Here is an 8,461-nt window from a genome sequence, read left to right as displayed (position 1 = left end):
CGAAGTTGAGACACCTTGGTGGGGAAGTGACCCTGCTAATCAAGGTGAGAAACAAAAGGAATTTGAGATAATGCCAGGGGTTCAACCTGCTCTCTTAGGATAGTGTTCTGAAATGGTCCCAGGGAAAATTAACTCGTGTGTGTGTGTGTGTGTGTGTGTGTGTGTGTGTGTGTGTGTTGGGGCTCTCACAAGGGCTAAACACATACTGTACCTTGTGTTATATTCCCAGCCCCAGAATGAACTTTGGCCAAACCCCAGAAACTATAGGCACACAGAAAAATGTTTTATTCCTGTTACCTCATTTTTAGTCCGTAAATACTAAGGGTGCTCGGTAGCCACACTATTCTGCTATCTTGTAATACTACAAAATCTACTTTTGTCACGCTCAGATTTTACATCAAGCTTGCTTAAAAGGTCGAGCATCCCTTGCTCTAACTACTACAGAGAAGATTCTGTTTCTCTGTCCTCAAACACTTTTAAAGACTTGGACAGCTAGGCACAACTGCCTTTGTGATTGACTGACTGGAGGCGTCCTGTCCATTTTGTGAGAAATGGCTTCAAAAGCAGGAAAGCTATCCCCAGGGCATTAGTTGGGATTTTTTGTACCTGAAGTTTTTCTGAAACTGTGGGTGTAGGGGACAATGGCCTCACTCTTCATCACATCTTCTGTGTCTACCTGGAGGCCACCAGAGTTGCATGAAGTACCCATGGCTTTTCTTAACAACCAGAGGCTTAGATTTGGGGGTTTCGTTTTTTTCTCTATTCTTTTTCTTCCTTTTATTTCTTCCTTCCTTTATTTCTTTCCTTTTTAATTTCTTGAGACAGGGTTTCTCTGTGTAATCATGGTTGTCCTGGACTTCACTTTGTAGACCAGGCTGACCTCGAACTCACAGAGATCTGCCATGTCAGTCTCTGCCTCCCAAGGGCTGGCATTAAAGGCGTGCAGCCCCCACTGCCTTGAAGACTTGGGAGGTTGTGTTGAAAGGATACCCTCTAACTAAATCATTTTCTCTTTGTTTTTAAGCAGAACTATTGATCTTTAAGTTTTTAGTGACATATATGTTTAACATTTTAGAAAAAAATATTCATGCACTATTTTCCAAAAGGTCTCTGAACCAAACGAAACAAGATTTCTTCCCTGGCACTGGAGTAAGCAGAAGGCCTGTTCGCAGGCACCCAGCTTTCTCTCCCCCTGTCCGGCCCACCATGCTGAATCCACTCATTTCTGTGTGACAACCACCCTTGTCCTTACTAAAGTCTCTTTCTTTGACATTGGCTTACTTTATTTCTTTGAAGCAAATAAAAAAAAGTTTATTCTAAATTTTTAAAGGATATCTATTTTTATTTTTGTTTTGAGTCAAGGTCTCTTAAAGCCTAGGCTGACTTGAAGCTCATTATATATATAGCTGAGGATGACTCTGAGTCCCCGACTTTCCTGCTCCTCCTCCCAAAGGTTGGAATTATAGTTGACCACTATAATGTTAATTTCTAATAGACCAGCTTTAAAAAGCTGAGCATGAGACTTGGACCATCCTGCTGACCCTCGCAGCATGTTAAATAACCTTCCCTGCAAGCCCTGTTCAGTGGTTGAAGAAGAAGAGAAAGAGGGTGAGAAGGAAAAAAGAAGAAAAAATAAATAAAAAGGCTAGCTTGGCCACACTGCATGCACAATGGTACTTTCCCTGCAGAGATGGGCACGCAGAAGGCTGTTGTCTGAAGCTGTCTTTTCTGTTGTCATTGGCTACAGAGACTGTGACTCCCTTACTGAATGACATAGGAAAGAGACTGAGTTGAGGGGGAACTTGTCAGGTTTACTGAGTTGACCACAAGGTCTCCCCGGAGAGATTCCCCCACCCCATCCCACGTAGTGAAGCAAGTTAGAGGTCCACATTTCAGTCTAACAGGAAACAGTTAAAGTGAAGATCACAGGGGATGATGCTGAAGATAACGGTGAGTAAAATTTCAGTTTATCATTTGATTAAAAAACCAATAAAATGATTTGGGTTTTTTTCTTCACATACGAGAGGGAGGGGGAGAAAGAGCCATATTTTAGTGTTATTGGAACACTCCAGGCAGAGTATTAATGCACTATTTTTGCCTTTCTTTGTCTGTTCTCATAAATCATCTGTTTGTTAACCATACCGTGGAGACAACTCTCTGAATAAATTCACATAAAGCTCCAAGTGACAGGACTTTTACAATGATTTTCTTAAAGAAAGAAATGATACCCAAAGACCTTTCTGAAATATCTTGTGTATTTTATGAATAACTGTACCTATTGGTCACCTCCAAACCCACTTTCTCATGTGCCACTAGCTGCCCCGAGTTCTAGTTTTCACAGGAGGAAGGTTTAGATGTGTGGAAAGCGTGGCTTGAGTCCAGAGCTGAGCTTAGCATCACTATGGATCATGCGCTAAGTGTTACTCATCCAGGTCTCCGTTCTTTCTTGCTCTGGAGAGGTCTGGTCAGCACCCTCCTTTAACTTGCTTTGTGCAGCACAACCAACCTGATCCGTGGGGGATTTCTCAAACTGCTGTTTAAAACCCAGCTCCAACTGGGCTGCTCCTCTAAACAGCTCAGTTGTCCTCCCAGATGCAAACTGCGAAGCCCTAAACCATAGCACACTGGGCTGGAGGAGATCCTGAAAGCTACCTGTTCCTCAGAAGCGAGTCTTCTGAGTGCCCTGCCTCCGTTGTGACTGGGGCTGCAGAAATCCACGTGGTCCGGCTTGCCTGGTCTGGTAAGACACGTGCGGCCGTTCGCACAGATGGTCTTTCTCTCTTCCTCTCTCCCGGGAGAAAATTAAATATATGGGTCATTAATCTGCGCTGGTCGGCCTCCACTGATAGGCGTGTTCCTGGGAAAGGTAAATTCGCAGCTGAGTGGCGGACAAAATACATAAAGGGAAGGATACCCAGGCCTGTTCAGTTTTAGTAATTTGAAAGCCCTGGGTGCTAATGAAGCAATGGGAATCATTTTTCTTCGGTTATTCTAAAATTCAAGGGGAAATGTTTCTAAAGTTATCAGTAGATTTAACTGGACCCTCAACGTTCTGCACAAACAGTAAGGCCTAAAATGAGGTGATCACCAACATTGAGTAGCAACATTGACTGCTCTCTTACCTTGGCTAAGTGGGCAAACCTTGGCTAAGTGGGCAAACCTTGACTAAGTGGGCACTTTGCATAAAATGGGTGTCAACAGGTATCCTTGAAGTCAGATGTTCTGATTTCCATTCAGTATTTAAAAAAATACTTATATGCTCTTTTGAAATATTTTCAAATATAGGGATGCAAAAAGGCAAGGCTGATTAGCTACTGGAACCTAATATTGTCTTACTTAAAATGTCAGCTGTAGAAGCAGGCTTGAAGTCAGCTTTTAAGACCACAGCAGCACTCAACACAGACAGATTTTTGGTGTGCAATGAGTTGACCTTTTTTTTTTTTTCTGACTTAGTTTTCTTCCTGGATAGCTCATTTCTCTTTTTAGAAGTGAGAATGTTAGTACGGATGTTTGAGCCAGAGAGAGAAATGGGAGCTAAGGATGTGGGCTTGGGCAGGACTGTGGCTACATTGTCAGTAGGAGAGTAAACATTTAAGGAAGCACTGTCAAGTACAAGTAAAGTTGCAAGCAGCTTAAACTCAACAGTCCAGAGAACAACAGCAGAGGAGAAACACTCCGAGGGAAAGGGGGCAGCGCTTCCTGACTTTTGTATACATGTGCAGACATTTATTTATTTATTTATTTTTATTTATTTATTTTTGGTTTTTCGAGACAGGATTTCTCTGTAGCTTTGGTGCCCGTCCCAGAAATGAGCAGACATTTAAAAATTAAGGTTTGAAGTCAACACCATGTAATTATATATGCCATCAGCATGTTCTAGAAGGTGCCTCGCTTGTATCAAAGTCAGAATTTTCAAGTTCACATCTAAAACTGTGTTGAAAGCTGAGAAGTCCGGCTTGGCGTAAATTCCCAGTGGTTTAACGGCTCAACCTTTCAAGGAACTTCTCTGCTAATTGGTTCTAAAGCCAATTTAAGTTGTCATCACGCAACTGGGGGACTCGGTCGGTTGGACTTAATAAAAGCATGTTGCACAGAACTTCTGTAATGGATCATTTTTCGAATGATTACGGCCAGAGCAATTTAGTGACACAAAAACGGAAATATCGAGTTCGCAAGTGGAAACTATTGCTTCTTGGACGCGTGGACACTGGGTGCAAAAATAAGATTTTGAACAGTTTAAAAGGCATCAAACAAACTTTTACAGGAGGGAAAGATTTTCCTGAGGAATATTGATAGGGATCGAATATGTTTGCAAGAAATAATTCTGCGCTATAATATGCCCAACTAATCATAAGTCCCATTTTTTTTCTTCTGTAATTTCTTTTTCAAAAAGCCTTTGAGGGTGCGTGTAAGGGTGCGTGTTCAATAGCGTGGCTAAACGCAAGTAAAAAGGTCTCGACAGAGAAAATCAGAGCCAATTCAGCAACTGCTCGCAAGCCTCGGGGACGCGTTGTAACGAAATGTTACCGTGACAATTGCGCTGAATAAAGTCGAAACGCAAACAGGGATTGCATATATATTTTAATAAAACCTGGATCTAAAAACAAAAGACACGCATACAATCAGACGGCCTCGAAGAGGCTCGGTAAGTAACGTAAGATTGGCGGGCAAACAACGTCAAGAACAGAAACCAAAGGAAAAGTCAGCCCACACGCTGAACATTTTAAAGTCTTTACGAAAGGTAATCAATCAGAGACTGTCACCTTCTTGCAACAGAACCTTCCAAACCGCGCTTGGAGAAAAAGCAAGAGCGTTTTAATTCACGTCGTGACGTGCAATTCTGCTCCATCCTGAAGCATAATTTTTCAATATGCTTCAGAAGTAGAAGGGAGACTCAAAAAAAATTAAAAACATTAAATAAAATTTCCGCTTCTAATAAGAATCGGGCTGGAGAAAAAAGAAGTCGCTTTTATTCTTCATAAAGGCCTCGGCTGGAGCGCCTGCCAGCACCGGAGTCTCTGTGGCGCAATCGGTTAGCGCGTTCGGCTGTTAACCGAAAGGTTGGTGGTTCGAGCCCACCCAGGGACGCCCTAGTTTTTGCGATGCCCATGTCGAATTTGAGCAACAAAGTGGAACCCAAACCCAACACTCGCCCACTCGCCTGCGTGCCTGGATTTCAAGCTTCACTTTCCTGTCCTCCTAAATTCAAAAATCAACTCTGTCCCAATGAAACCCTGCTTTGGGGCATTTGTTCCCCTTTTTCTAACGTAGAAAATGGTGTAAATCTGACCTAGACATTTGTAGAAAATGGAGTGAACTTGAAAAAGGAAAAAAAAGAAAGAAGCCAACAACAACCGGTTCTATTATACAGTTTCACAATTAAATCCGTAAAGATGAAAGGATTTGAAATGAGAAAAATTAAAAGCAAGTTTGCTTTCATGTTTTGCTTCCACAAAGTGCCAAACTCTCCCACCAAAATAGTTACTTGGGAAAAGCAACCAATAGTTTCATCATAATAATTTCCATCTTGGGTACAGATTATAGAAATTTAAAGCCAGTTTTAAGAAAAAGATAGAAATTGATGTGTCAGTCATCAGTAGGGACCAGTTTCTTGAGAAGTTGGGGCAGGTGGAATAAATATAACCCTGCCTATTTAAATAGGAACAAAACAAACAAGAGGAAAAATAAGTAATTGACTTCAGGTAGCGTTAACAATATTTTAATTTGGGAATTAATTATTTAAAACCCTATTCCTGCACACGCGCGAGCGTGTGTGTGTGTGTGTGTGTGTGTGTGTGTGTGTGTGTTCTTTATTTCCCCTGGGTTCACATAGTAATTCTTAGCCTTTTAAGTCGCTGAACTAAATCCTACAGGCTGAGTAACTCATAAAAAAATAATAGTTTAGTCCGCATTTGTGAAGAGGAGGGAGCGGGTTCTTTTTCTAATGGGGACTCTGCAGAGACTCAAGACAGTGCAAACAAGGCATGCCCAGGTCTCTCTTACAAAGCCACAAAGCCCTCAGGAGAGAGGAAGTCACCCTCATGACCTTCTGTGGTTCTCATTACCTCCCAAGGGCTCCATCTCCAAAGATCCTTCCCACAAGACTTCTGGGCTTAACTTTCCAAGACGCGAATGTCAGGGGACACACCCAAACGATAGCATCAATAAAAGCTGGCAGCTGTGAGTGCCACCTACTTGCCAGGCATTGTTGCAATCTCACTGTCCTCTTTGTTTTGTTTTTTGAGACAGGGTTCCTCTGTGTAACAGTCCTAGCTGTCCTGGAACTGACTAGGCTGGTCTCGAACTCACAGAGATCCACCTGCCTCTGCCTCCCAAGTGCTGGATTAAAGGCGTTGCCAGCACTGCCTGGCTAATCTCACTGTGCTTTAACTCTCACTGCTGTTGTATAGATGACCTCCCTGTGCTCCCTGAAGCTAAGTAAACTGAGCCTCTAGCCTGAAGCTACAGTTTAGCTTTGACCTCACCAGGACCACCGCGCTCCTCACCACCACGCTGCCCACCTCCTAGTTACTGGCTTGATTACTTAATTTAAAACCAATCGTGATATTTAATCAACTTTTTTAAACATGAAGTTTCATTAACGTTTTCATCCATATGTCATGTGGGGAGTTTGAAAACAGACTGTAGAAGGGCATTATTAAATTACACGTTCACCGTGTTGCTCAGTTTTATTCAGATGGGAATGTGGAGTCTTCGTATGAACTGGTGTCTCTAGGTAGCAGTTTGGTGGCATTTAATTAGGTGGAAAGGGGCAAGATTGGAAACAGAGGCACATTGGAATAGGCTGGGCAAAATGTGGAGAAGAAACAGAAAGCCAGAGTGAGACATGTCATATAGAGTCGGCCCCGGAGGTAGCCTGCCATCGGGGGATCCTTTCCCCAAGGCTTCTGTTGGAGAGTTACCCACATCATCCCCATTCAGGGGATTTTGTGAGCTGTACAAGGGTTCACATCTGGCAGGTGCTCTGGGTGGTAGCTTTCAATTGATCTTAAATTTCTAAGTATGTTCTTCTTCTTCCTGTTGGTGCTGGAGATTAATAATCAGAGGCCAGGAACTAAAGAGAGGAGAATGGATGAGAACAGAGGCGGAACACTGCAAACAAAACGTCCTCTAATGGAAGCAGCTGGCCTTGTTGCCTTTCTAGGGACCATTGCATACACATGGAAAAGGCAAGAAACATTTTGGAAACATGGCTTACATATTTACAGAAGAACTGGCTTTGCAAAACCTCAGTGCGTGTTTGCTTACAGGTATGGAAACAAAGGCTACATTTGGATAATTTCATTTTTATTTTTATTGACTGATTGATTGATGATTGATTGATTTTTCGAGACAGGGTTTCTCTGTAGCTTTAGAGCCTGTCCTGGAACTAGCTCTGTAGACCAGGCTGGTCTCGAACTCACAGAGATCCGCCTGCCTCTGCCTCCCAAGTGCTGGGATTAAAGGCGTGCGCTCATTTGATTCTTAGCGTCTCCATTCTGTAGTACCACCCAGGCAGATACAGGCTGAGGTCATCTCCAGCTCTGACTAAGGCTGAACGGCACTTAGGAGGCTCTGCTGAGTGGCTGGGTGAGTAAACACACTCCTCATATGCTAACATACAGTTGTATACTTAAGCTGCATATGTGACATTAGAGAGAAAGTCACCAAAATAACATTACAACTCCAGAAAAGGACAACAAACAACTAAAACAAAACCCAGACAATCAGTAGGTAAAAATCACAGGTCTGTCATTTAAAAATCACCCATTTACAATATATTTGTATTGCAAGTGTCTCTGAAGCGGAGGCTGAGAGAAGCCACATGGCTAATTTGCCTTCCTTTTCACCTCTAAACCTGCACCCGATACTCTATGATACAAGGTTTAAGGGGGAAGAGATCTGAAGAAACACAGTTTCCTCATTTTTGAATACATAGTACATTATATTGAATAATATACTCAGTATAATATACTGAATTTTCATTTATATTCTTCAAATTTTGTTAGACACTGTGATGGTCATTCTTGGTTGTCAACATTTGGAATTAACTAAAGCCAAGTGTGGCTCTGGAGAGATGGCTGACAGTTAAGAGTACTGGCTGCTCTTCCAGAGGTCCTGAGTTCAGTTCCCAGTGTCTAAACGGCGGTTCACTCTAGTCTCTGACTGCAGTACCATGGGATCCAGTGCCCTCTTCTGGTGTGTGTACATGAAGACAAAGCACTCATATACATAAAATGCATGCCTAAGAATATCCAAAAAATTAAAACGAACTAAAACCCAAATGGTTGGGTACATCTATGAGGGATTTTTCTTAATTAAATCATTTGATGAAGGAAGACCCACCCTACATCCAGGTAATTTGAGATGAGAAGATCCTTAGATCTCGGCCACACCTGGTGGTGCTAGGTTATATAAAGGACATGCTCTTTGCCAGCTTGCCCTGGCTCTCACTGGCAAG

At 42.5% G+C, this 8,461-nt stretch overlaps 1 non-coding gene across 1 annotated transcript; it reads left to right on the top strand.

Annotated features, from left to right (window-relative positions):
- The first annotated feature begins 5,014 nt into the window (after window positions 1-5,014).
- Trnan-guu (transfer RNA asparagine (anticodon GUU)) lies at window positions 5,015-5,088 on the top strand. The gene has a single exon. It is a non-coding gene; the product is annotated as a tRNA-Asn (tRNA).
- Window positions 5,089-8,461: the final 3,373 nt, after the last annotated feature.

The sequence above is a fragment of the Microtus pennsylvanicus genome, chromosome 4 (genome assembly GCF_037038515.1).
Source record: "Microtus pennsylvanicus isolate mMicPen1 chromosome 4, mMicPen1.hap1, whole genome shotgun sequence".
In the NCBI taxonomy this organism is placed as follows: Eukaryota; Metazoa; Chordata; class Mammalia; order Rodentia; family Cricetidae; genus Microtus; species Microtus pennsylvanicus.
Note: the sequence above shows the minus strand (reverse complement) of the source record. Positions and strands in the feature narration are given on the sequence as shown.